The sequence below is a fragment of the Cetorhinus maximus genome, chromosome 6 (genome assembly GCF_964194155.1).
Source record: "Cetorhinus maximus chromosome 6, sCetMax3.hap1.1, whole genome shotgun sequence".
Classification (NCBI taxonomy): Eukaryota; Metazoa; Chordata; class Chondrichthyes; order Lamniformes; family Cetorhinidae; genus Cetorhinus; species Cetorhinus maximus.
Genome location: NC_135884.1, coordinates 16,808,469 through 16,821,580, shown reverse-complemented (window position 1 = coordinate 16,821,580; position 13,112 = coordinate 16,808,469). Strand labels below are relative to the sequence as shown.

Sequence of the window (13,112 nt, the reverse complement as noted above, 5' to 3'; positions counted from 1 at the left end):
ACCTTAACAAATGCCTTCTGGAAACCCTAGTACTGTACATCTACAGGCGTAACAAATGCCTTCTGGAAATCCAAATACTGTACATCTACAGGCTCCCCTTTATGCACAGCACATGTTACTCCTTCAAAGAACTCCAATAAATTGGTTGAACAATAAACTTTGCAACATTTATTTGAACTGTTAATTATTATTCCCTTCTATGGTGCTCCTCAGTCTGCTTTGAGGCATACCATGCAGTAGACACGTGAGAGGGCCTATCACCAGGCCTGAGCCTGTGATACTGTGGAATAGTACATTGGGATGTGCTTGAGCACAGCTTAAGGGACCAATAGCTTTCTCTATATTTACCGACCTGAGTCCTAAAATCACTGTGCAGCGACTATTGAAGTTGTATTCCTGCATCCTTGCATAGCCCATTGGTATCAAGTTTCTTTTCCCTGCTAATCACAACTTTTTCTCTTCTTAATGAGAGAATTTGTGGTTTGCAAATCTTCTTAAAACAAAATTAGAAGACTATGTTTAATTTTTAATGGATTCATTTTAGTTTATAGGTTAACTCCAGCTTTCACTAAAAGCGCAAGTTTCAGTTTCAATGTTTATCTTCTAGCAAGAACCTTTGCATTATTATTTGGATATCTAAGCTTGGAATCCAAAACGTTTTACAAACTCCCTAGAAATGCCCTTGTGTTTTTAGTCTGTCGAATGTCTTGGATCAATCTTCATCTAAAAGTTCTACAAAATAGCTGCAACAGAATGTCTTGTTCAGTAGTATTAACTGGCAGCAAAAGCCTCTTACTAACTCCTGCTCAATGCCTCCCTCCCCGACCTTCCTGCTCGCCGTCTCCCTCCCTGATCCTCCTCTCTTGCTCACCTTCCGCTTGTTGACCTACCCTCTCCCTGCTTTCCCCTCCCACTCGCTGCCTCTCTCCCTGACCTCCCACTCATCAACCTTCCCACTTATCGCTTCCCTCTCCCAAATCCTTGCTGTAAGCAAGGGCTCAGGAGAGGGGCGGCAAGAGGGAGGAAGCAAGTGAGGGATCAAGAAGGGCAGTGAGTGGATATTTGAGGAAAGAGGTGGTGAGCAGGAGAATTGGAGAGGGAAGCAGAGGGTGAGTACCGTTTTCATTGTGGCACAAGGTAATGGAGTTAGGGAGAGAGAGAGAAGAGGAGGGAGACACTGGAGATTGAGATCGGTTCAACTAACAGTCTTGAGTGGGAGCTGAAGACTTTGGGAAGGTGCCTGCTTGCTGTTTAGTTTCAGGGAATCAGCTGGTGCACATTAGTCAGGCTGAGTGATAACTTCGGGCTCCAGGAACTGACACAAGTGCATTTTGGCTGTTATTCCACCTGATTAATCATATTCAGCTTGGGTCTCGTCCGTTAATTTCCTGTCGCGGGGGAGTCGATCAGTTCTTTGCTCATGGGCTAGAGTGGCAGCAAACCTTATTTAACCATCAGGATGTGCGTGGCTGCAATAATTAAATGCTCGGTACCTGATGGACTATTGCACAGCTTAGACAGAACAATGTCTCTCATTCTAATAGACTTTGGAGAGTACAATCCCAATGTATTCAGCCTTCCATCATAAGATAGCCCTGTCACCCAGCAACAAGCTTAATGAACCTTTGCTGTACTGCCTCCAATACAAATATATACTTCCTTAAATATGGAGACTAAAACTACGTGACGTACTGGAGGCGTGGTCTCACCAAAGCCTTGTACAATTGCAGCAAATCTTCAGTTCTTGTACTCCAATCCCCTTTTAATAAAGGCTAAAATACCTTTTTCCTTCCTAATTGCTTGCTGTATCTGCATGCTAACTTTATGTTCCTTGTACAAGTACACCCAAGTCTCTGTGAATATCAATATTTAAAAATTTCATGTCTTTTAAAAATATTCTCCTTTTCTATTCTATCAAATTAATAACTTCACATTTCCCCACCTATACTCTTATCTGCTACCTTGTTGCCCACTCACTTAACCTGCTGCTATATCTTTACAGACTTTTGTGTCCTCCTCCACAGCTTACATTCCCACCTACCTTTGTGTTGTCAGAAACTTGGATGCATTACTTTCGGTCTCTTTATCTACATCATTAATATAGATTGTAAATAGCTGAGGATTCAAGCACTGATTCTTGCAGCACTTGCTAGTTACAGTCTGCCAACTTGAAAGGCCCCGTCTATCCCTACTCTCTGCTTCCTATCCATTAATCAATCCTCCATCCATGCTAATTTATTACCCCCAACTTCATGAGCCCTTATCTTGTATATTATCTTTTGTGTATCACCTTATTGAATGCCTTTTTGAACTCCAAGTATGCTACATCTACTGGCTTCCCTTTGTCTATTCTACAAGATGCATCCTCAAAAATCTAATAAACTTGTCAAATACGATTTCCTTTTAAAAGATCCATGTTGACTTTGTTTGATCATACTATGATTTTCTAAGTGCAATTTTTAAGAATTTCTTAATAGATTCCAGTATTTTTGTAACAATTTAAGTCAGGCTAACTGGTCTGTAGTTCCATTTTTTTCTTTCTTCCTCCTATCTTGAATTGTGGTGTGACATTTGCAAACTTCCTATCCTTTGAGAGTGTTCTGAAATCTAGGGAATTTTGGAAACTCATAACCGGTGCATCACTATCCCTGCACCAACCCTTTTGGAATCCTAGGATGTATGCCATATTGTGCTGAGGATTTTTGGCTTTTTAATTTCTTAAGCTCTAATAATTTCGCTCTGTTGATAATTAGTTTACGTTTGTCACTTTAATTAGCCCCTTGGTTACCCTTTATTTCTGGTATATAATTTGTCTTCTACTGTGAAGACAGACGCAAAATATTTGTCAAAGTCTCACCAGTTCCACATTCCCCATGACAACTACTTCTGTCTCTGTCTCTAAGTTACCAATGTTTACTTCAGCCACTTTTTTATTAGACCATAAGACGCAGGAGCAGAAGTAGGCCATTTGTCCCATCGGGTCTGCTCCGCCATTCAATGAGGTCATGGCTGATCTGATAATCCTCAACTCCACTTTCCTGCCTTTTCCCCAAAACCCTTGATTCCCTTACTGATTAAAAATCTGTCTGTCTCAGCCTTGAATATACTTAACGACCCAGCCTCTACAGCCCTCTGTGGTAAAGAATTCCACAGATTGACTACTCCCTGAGAGAAAAAATTCCTCCTTATCTCTGTTTTAAGCGGGCACCCCCTTACTCTGAGCCCTAGACTCTCCCACAAGGGGAAACAACCCCTCAGCATCTACCTGTCAAGCCCCCTAAGAATCTTCTGTGTTTCAATAAGGTCGTCTCTCATTCTCCTAAACTCCAATGAGTACAGGCCCAACCTACTGAACCTCTCCTCATAAGAAAATCCCTTCGTCCCCGGGATCAACCTAGTGAACCTTCTCTGGACTGCCTCCAATGCCAGTATATCTTTCCTTAGATAAGGGGACCAAAACTGTTCACAATATTCTAGGTGTGGTCTAACTAATGCCTTGTATAGTTTTAGCAAAACTCCCCAATTTTTATACTCCATTCCCTTTGAAATAAAGGCCAACATTCCATTTGCTTTACCTATTACCTGCTGAACTTGTATGCTAGCTTTTTGGGATTCCTGCACAAGGACCCCCAAATCCCTCTCCGCTGCAACTTTCTTCTGTCTTTCTCCATTTAAATGATATTCAGCTCCTCTATTCTTCCTGCCAAAGTGCATAACCTCACACTTTCCCACATTATATCCCATCTGCCAAGTTTTTGCCCACACACTTAACCTGCCTATATCCCTCTGTAGACTCTTAGTGTCATCCTCACCACTTACCTTCCCACCTATTTTTGTGTCATTCACAAACTTGGCGATAGTACGTTCATTTCCCTCATCCAAGTCATTAATATATATTGTAAATAACTGTGGCCCCTGCACTGATCCCTGTGGCACTCCATTAGTTACAGGTTGCCATTCCAAAAATGCCCCCCGTATCCCAACTCTCTGTCTTCTATTAGTTAGCCAGCCCTCTATCCATGCTGATATACTTAGCCCCAGCGCCATGGCCATCTTATTAAGTAGCCTTATGCGTGGTACCTTATCGAACGCCTTTTGGAAATCCAAATATATTACATCTACTGGTTCCCCTTTATTTATCCTGCTTATTACCTCCTCAAAGAATTCTAATAAATTTGTCAGGCATGATTTCCCCTTCGTGAAGTCATGCTGACTCTGCTTGATTAGATTATGCATTTCTAAATGCTTTGCTGTTACATCTTTTATAATAGACTCCAACATTTTCCCAATGACAGATGTTAAGCTAACTGGCCTTTCGTTACCTGTTTTTTGTCTTTTGAATAAGGGTGTTGCCTTGGCAGTTTTCCAATCCTCTGGGACTTTTCCAGAATGTAAGGGCTCTTGGAAGATTACTACCAGTGCATCGACTATCTCTGTAGCTATTTCCTTTAATATCCTATGATACAAGCCATCAGGTCCAGGTGACTTATCGGCCTTTAGTCTTCTTCTGTTGGTTTTTAAAACTTTCCCAATCCCCTGGTTTACCACTAATCTTTGCCAAATTGTATGTTTTTTCTTTCACTTTGACACTACCCTTAACTTCCTTGGTTAATCGTGATTGGTTTATCCCCTTCCTACAATCTTTCTTCCTCACTGGGATATATCTTTGTTGTGAATCATGAACTATTTCCTTAAATGTCTATTATTGTTCATCAACTACCTTTTCTGCTAGCCTCCTTTCCCAGTTCACTCCAGCCAACTCTGCCCTCATTCCTTTGTAATTGCCCTTATTTAAGTTTAGCGCAGATGTTTCCGAACTAAGTTTCTCACTCTGAAACTGAATGCTAAATTCCACCATGTTATGGTCACTGTTTCCCCTGCCAAAATGTACCACCTAGTACTTATCTATATTGAAATTTGTTTCCCATTTACATGCCTGTTCTGCACGATTATTAACATCTTATAATTTGTTGCAATCTTCATTAGTATTAATTGCACCCCCAGATTTGGTGTCAGTTGAAATTTTGAAATTGTACCTGTTTCTTTTTTTTGCTTTATTCCCTTAGTGGATGTGGGCTTCGCTGGCTAGGCCAGCATTTGTTACCACCCATCCCTAGTTGCCCTTGAGAAGGTGCCGGTGAGCTGTCTTCTTGAGACTCTGCAGCCCATGTGGTGTAGATACACCCACAGTGCTGTTAGTAAGGGAGTTCCAGGATTTTGACCCAGCGGACTTTGAGCCCAAATCATTTTTGTAGATGGTGAGCAATAGTGGCTTTGGCACTGATCCCTGTGTAACACCACTTTCCACCTTTGGCCGTTCTGAGTAATCACCTGTAACCTCAACTCTTTTTTTGCTACTTATTCCCTGGCTCCATGTGCTCTGATCGTAATCATGAATCTGCTAGGCAGGACCTTATTGGTGACCTTCTGAAAATAAGTCTGCTATAGAGTACCTCATTGAAGGCCACTTGAACATCCCAAATATATCACATTTACTACATTACTGTTTATTCTTTCTGTTACTACTTCATAGATGCAATAATTTTGGTTATGTATGACCTTCCCTTCTGAAAATCTGTTGACTATTTTGTATTGCATTCTGTATTGTAATTTTAAAATTGATTGCTAAGACAGCAATCATTATGGACCAATAAAAGCCCTATACTTTTTTTATATTTAGCCGTTCAAGGGATGTGGCTATGTTATGGCACAGCCGATGGTAAATGCTGAGTTGTTCAAATCCCAGAGGGAAACTTGAAACAACTGCCACAACGTGTTTTCCAATTTGTATACATTTTGAGATGTGTGCCTTGAATTCAGTAGTAATAAGACCATCAAGTTTTATAGGTTTTTACAAAACTAGATTAAACAGTTATTAATAAGAGAAATGATTTTAAACATATACATGTAATAGTAGTAATTTGTAGACATAACTTCTAAATCACCTACTTAATCTGACTCCCAGTTAGACTTTTGTTAAGGCAACAGTAAGACACACAGATTTTAAAAGACCCAAGCAAAGGAACATGATACCCTGACAATCTAATTCAAAGTGAGTTTCGTTAACTTCAGTTCTTTGCAGGCAGCAGCTTGAGGGCTTTTCACACTTGTTAAATCCTAAAATGCCTACCCTTACACACAACCTTCACTCCTTTGTAAATATTTTCCCCTTTGAATACAAATTCCCATTGTTTCACTCTGTCTTCGGACTTAACCTTTCTGATAATAAAAATCTCTCATAGTACTAAGTTTTACCAGTGATCTTTGGGATCTGGCCAGGTGACACATTTCTCTCCCTCTTTTGAAAATAATCTAGTCTGGTTCATTTAAAAATGCAAATGTTCCCTTGACACCTACGTTTACCTACTTAACATTTCAAACCTAGCTCACCACCTACCACATCAAAGACTTCAGCCTTTAATCCAATTAAGTCTCACACTCTCTCTCACTCACACACACACACACACACATATACAGACAAAGATACCACTATTTTACAATAAATTCCAATAACCTTATGGCCTCAATTTTTCAGTCGGCACGCGGGGGAGGTCGCGGAGCCGATTGCTGCTTGCACTCGGCTCTGTGCTGCCATTTTACGTGGGCAGGCAAATTAAGGCCCGCCCAGCGTAAGACATGAACCGTAGCGCTCAGCACTACCTGTGCGGGTAGGGGGAGGAGAAAGAGTTGGGGCCAGCGCTCTTTCGCGCATGTGTGCAAAAGAGCGCTTCAATCTCCCTGAGGCATGGAGCTGCCTCAGGGAAATTGAATCGCTATTGAAATCATTAAATAAATGGATTAAAAATTTATTTAAATATGTCCCCTCATGTGTCACATGAGATGGGACATGTTTTTATATTTAGGAAATTTAAAAAATTTAATTAATAAAAGCTTTAGGAAAACTCATCCCGCTCATGGATGAGGTTTCCTAGAAATCATGAAAGCCGCTTGGCTTTTTCGCCTGCCCGCCAACCTTAAGGTTGGACAGGCAGCGTTAACAATTACATTAATTACTTCCTTAATGGCCTTAATAGGCTGTTTAAACATTGGTGGGCGTGCAGTCCACTCCGGCCCGCGCCCACCAAACAAAACATCGCGATTACATCGGGACGCATGCCCTACGTCATCGTGCCTCATTTTACCTGTCGGGCCAACTCCTGCACACCGACTGAAAAATTCAGGCCTATGAGAATTAATATATCTTCCTGACAGGCTATTGCTGGCTTGGCCAACATGCATTCCTAATTTCCCTTGAGAAGGTGATGGTGAGCTACCTTCTTTAACTACTGCAGTCCATGTGTAGGAACACCCACAGTACTGTTAGGGAGGGAGTTCCAGGATTTTGTCTCAGTGATATATTTCCAAGTCAGGATAGTGAGTGGCTTACAGGGAAACTTCCAGATGGCGGTGTTCCCATGTGTGTGCTGTCCATGTGCTTCCAGATAGTACCAGTTGTGGGTTTGGAAGGTGCTGTCTCAGGAGCCTTGGTGAGTTCCTGCACTGCATCTTGTGGAGGATACACACTGCTGCCACTGTGCGTCAGTGGTCGAGAGAATGAACGTTTATGGGTGGGGTGTGAATCAAGTGAGCTACTTTGACCTGGATGGTGTCAAGCTTCTTGAGTGTTGTTGGAGCTGCACTCATCCAGACAAGTGGAGAGTATTCCATCACACTCCTCACCTTATGTGCCTTATGAATGGTGGCCACGCTTTGGGGAGTGAGGAGGAGAGTTACTTGCTGCAGGATTCCTAGCCTCTGATCTGCTCTTGTAGCCACAGTATTTATATTGCTAGTCCAGTTCAGTTTCTGATCAATGGTAATCCCCAGGATATTGATTTATGTGATACTGGAGTTTAGATGGATTTGTACTGGTGAGTATCTGCTTCTGTAACTGTTACTTTACGCTAGGCAAGTTCATTCAGCAGACATGCTGGATGTTATTACAATATGAAGTGCCCAGATAAGACCCAGAGCTTCCTGTTTACACTATTTCTATAACAAGTGTTTTGACAAATCGTGATAGATAAGATTCTATTATAGGGCTAGGCAACCTAGTGATTGGAGCTTCTTTTTTGACAATTTCTGCAAATCAGCTGCATTTAGGAATGTGTGGTGATGTTATCTTGCTTTTGCAGCATGTGATATACTGGCGTAAATCAAATAGTGCAATTTTCTCTCCCTACTGTGCCTGCCAGTGACTAGGCTTTTTACTTTACTGTGAGGTTTTTATGCATTTTTGATCATGTAACTAGATTCTCACAAGACGTTGGTGATATTAGTGGGATGATACTAACTTATGAATTTAACAAGTATCCATTACTCAAAGAATTGGTAAGCATCGAGAAACAGCTTGAATGATGCAACAGGGAGAAGTAAACCAGCAGTACTTGTAATTTCAAGAAAGAACCTGCATTTATGTAGTGCCTGTCATAGCCTCAGGATATCTTAATACACTTCACAACCAACTATTTAAGTGTTATTACTGCTGTAATGAATGGAGTCAGGGCAGTCAATTTGCACACAAGGTCTCAGACAGCAATACTACAGGTGATAATTACATTGTTTTGGTGACACCAATTGAGGAATAAATATCATCCAGGACACAGAACTCCCCTACTCTTTTTCAGTGGTGCCATGGATCTTTTATTTCCACCTGAGAGGCCAGGCCAGGTCTTTGTTTAACAAATTATCTGTACCGCCAACAGTGCAGCACTGCCTTGTTGGAGTATGAGCTGCGATTTTACACTCATGTCCTGGAGTGGGGCTTGAACCGCCAACCTTCTTTCTGATCTTAAGATGCAAGTATATACTGTGAAGAAATACTGAATAATCATTTTACTTGAACCCTGTTTTTAATAACATAATGTTTAGTTTATTTCACATGAAACAAAACCTTTATTGTCCTAAGTTGTCCTCATGATATCTCAGATTTCTTAACTTGCCAAGCTGCCCTGCCCTGTTCTCATGCACCCATTGACACAGGCTACCAAATTAGTTGGCTGCCACCTGCTGGCATAATGAAGGGGATGTCATTCAAATAAATGGCCTTCAATACTATTGTTGTCAAACTTAGGCACCTACAGAAACTAGGCCCTGTTTGAATTGAAGACCAGTACTCTCATTTCCAGATGTAGCTTGATGTTTCAGCCCGTACTTAGAAAGATGAGTTAGCTAGTTTATGGGTAAGCAGCCTAGCTGGACGTGACCTGAATCTGACTAGCAGCACACTGGTATAATTGGAGAATAGCATGAATGGGCAGAAAACATGGAAGATCCACGTTTAAAGGGTCTTAAGTTATATATGTAAACTGTAGGAAATGGATTAATGCAGTGTGTGCTTTTTAGAAGTTGTATGCTTAAATTTGGTCTATCTTTTATACAACTCCTGGTGAAACAGAATGATTGGCTCCCTAAATAGCCAGGAGGATACATCCCTAAGGCTTAAGATGGATGAGGCAAGACCTAAGGCTTGTCCTGGCTGAATTTGTAGTTCGGTGACTGACTTTATGGACAATAAAAATGTTTAAAGTTTTCTTCCCTCCTTTGAAATACCTCACGTGAAATTGGGAGACTGCCACACAGGCAATCACAGACATATGAGGAAATAATTTAGAGGGTGTGAGGGAAGGCCCAGCCTATGCTCACCTGACAGTTTGAAGTCAACCTTGCAGGTGGCACATTTTGCTAAAGTCCCTCATGAAGACCTCAATTAGCCAGTTGATTTAAACCTAGTAGGCAACATTAAACTTCATGTTCTACATGTCAAAGATTTACATAGATCCCATGCTCAAGGCCATATATTTGTATATAATGAGGAAATCTGAATTTTGATGCAACAGCTGCTGTGAGGGATTACTGGAAGCTGGATATGAGAACACACTCCTAAATCCAGCGCTCAGTGCTTCCCAAGCTGGGCTGCAAGCAGTCGCTGCTGAATTTCCACACACTCAATAGCCAGCCCACCTGTTAGCATGCTTTGATGTCAGTTCAGATTATACTCAGCAGCAATGTGTATTTATATAGTGCCTTTAACATAGTAAAATGCCTTTATGAGTATCATAGAAGTGGTGCCTTAAAGGAGGAGAGGCAGAAAGGCTTAGGGAGGGAATTCAGATCTTGGGGCCTAGCCATCTGAAGGCATGGTTGCCAATGGATGGAAAAATGAAACGGGGGGTACACAAGAGGTCTAAATTAGGGGAATGCAAAGATTTTGTAGGATAGATAGGGAGATGCAAGATCATGGAAGGGTTTTTAACAAGGATGAGAATTTAAAAATTGGTGAGTTGTTGGACCAGGATCCATTGTAGGTTAGCAAGCACAGAGGTGATGAGTGAAAGGGATGTGCGGGTCAGGATACGGACACCAGACTTTTGGATGAGCTCAAGTTTATGGAAGATTGAAGATGGGGGGCCTGCTAGGAGAGCATCAGAATAGTAGAATTTGGAGGGAACCAACAAGAGAGAAAAACATGCAACACCTCATCCTCACCAATCTGCCTGCCACAGATGCATCTGTCCATGACAATATCAGTAGGAGTGACCACTGCACAGTCATTGTGGAGATGAAGTCCTGCCTTCACATTGAGGATACCCTACATCGTGTTGTGTGGCACTACCACCATGCTAAATGGGATAGATTTGGAACAGATCTAGCAATTCAAGACTGGGCACCCATGAGGCACTGTGGGCCATCAGCAGCAACAGAATTGTACTCGAACACAATCTGTAATCTCATGGCCCGGCATATCCCCCACTCTACCATTACCATCAAGCCAGGGGTTCAACCCTGGTTCAATGAAGAGCGCAGGAGGGCATGCCAGGAGCAGCATCAGGCATACCTAAAACTGAGGCATCGACCTGGTAAAGCTATACCACAGGACTACTTGTGTGCCAAACAGCATAAGCAGCAAGTGATAGACAGCGCTAAGCTCTGCAGTCCTGCCGCATCCAGTTGTGAATGGTGGTGGCCAATTAAACAACTCACTGGAGGAGGAAGTTTGTGATGGGTGGTGAAGGTTGGTGGAGGACATTTTTTTGTGACTTCAGCCTTCACAATATTTGCTTGGATAAACGTTTTGGTCATCCAATATTGGATGTTAGATAAGCAGTGTGACAAATCAGATGCTGTGGCGAGAGCAAGAGAAATGTTGACTGGGTTAGAGCTGGGTGTTGTCAGTATACATGTGGAATCTCATGATATGTTTTTGGATGCTGTAGCCGGTGGAGGCGTGGTGCTGGGAGTGGCAGCATGTAGATGAGAAATAGTCAGGATTAAGGCATCAGTGTTTTCATTTAGCTGGTCCTGGGTGGATAAACACTGGGAAGCCCGGTACTGATATGCTACGCAGTTTAAGCTTAAACTTCTCCAAATACCCTTATTTACATTGCTGGAAGCGGGTGATTACTGAGAATTGTGTTTTGCCATACTTTGCCTAACCTCTTGGACTTGGGTAAAGTAGGGTATGATACAGGGGAGAGCATAGGGAGTGATTTCATATCAGGCAAACATAAACTCTAACTGTATGAATTGTTCAGTAGATTATTTTGAAGGCCATTAAACAGAGTGAATAGTTTCCACATATGTCAGAAAGGTAAAATTCCTAGTCTCCCGATCAGTTTCTATGCCTTGCATTTAACAAATTTGAGCTGTCAACTGCTTTGATGATCTGCATCTCGTGTATGTAAGCCCGATGTACAGAATTTGTGCTCGACTCTCGGGATTTGTATTGCAATGTGGATAGGGAGAAAAGAGATAAAAACAAAAAACTACTGCGGATGCTGGAAATCCAAAACAAAAACAGAATTACCTGGAAAAACTCAGTAGGTCTGGCAGCATCGGCAACCCTTTTCTTCTCCGCCGATGCCGCCAGACCTGCTGAGTTTTTCCAGGTAATTCTGTTTTTGTTTAGGGAGAAAAGAGGTTTGGTTTCTGCTTAAAATAGTTTGCTTGAAGTGGAATTTACTAATGGGTGCAGAAGCAGCAGTTTTCACAATGTTGCTGTTTTCTGTAACCTGAGTTGTGGGGTGAATGAGAATTAAAAACAGATGAGAAGGTTAATTGAAGCAGGATGTCATGATCAGATAGAAAAATGCCACATTTTATTTTGCTGTTGGTGACCTCTGCTGGTGTAATATAGAATAGATTTTTTTCAGTATAAGGCATGTGGAGAGGTACCTCTGTTCCTATCTTATTGTGCATTTAGCGGGAGAGAGGCGTATTGAAATTTATAATAATATTTGACTATCAGCCTCCTACCCCTTGCAGTCAATTTGTGTATTTATATTGTTCCCTTCCAAATCTCAGGATGTCAGAAAGCACATTACAGTCATTTAAGTACTTTGAATGTACTCACTGTTGTAGGGAAACTATGGCAACCAATTTGTACACAGATAGTTTCCAGATAATCTGTTGTTAGCAATGTTGGTTGAGTGATCAATATTGGCCAGGAGACAGAGAACTCCCGCTTTTCTTTGAATTGTACCATGGATTTATTTTACATTTGCCTAAATTAAGTTTTCTTTGATGTCTGACTTCTAAGATGACACCTCTGATGCACGGAGATGTGAGTCTATATTGTTCTCAAGTCTACGACCTTTGACTTTGATGCAAGCACGCTAATGCTGAGCCGAGACAAATACTTCAATATATTAACAATGGGTACAGTAGCATAGTGGTTATGTTACTGGGGCCTGAGCTAATGATCAGGACACGAGTTCAAATCCCACCACACAGCTGGGGAATTTAAATTAATTGAATTAAATTAATCCGGAATAAAAAAGCTAGTCACAACATTGGTGACCATGAAGCTTCTGTATTGTTGTAAAATTAAACCCACCTGGCTCACTAACGTCCTTTAGGGAAGGAAACCTGGTGTCTTTACCCACTCTGACCCCCAACTACTCTTTGAAATGGCCTAGCAACCCGCTCAGTTGTATCCAAGAAGGCAACTTACCACCGCCCACCTTAAGGGCAGTTAGGAGTGGAAAATAAATGTAGTCCTTATTAGCAATACCCACATCACTTGAATAAATTTTTAAAAAGCATATTAGCCCTGCTTTACAATTCCTATTTGCTACTGTGTTTCCTCGGTTAAAGAAGAGGGGAGAGAAGGC

General features: G+C 41.6%; 1 protein-coding gene across 11 annotated transcripts in view; it reads left to right on the top strand.

The window, feature by feature from the left end:
- setd5 (SET domain containing 5) overlaps positions 1-13,112 on the top strand; it is a 169,940-nt gene that overhangs the window by 52,895 nt on the left and 103,933 nt on the right. The window lies entirely within an intron of this gene.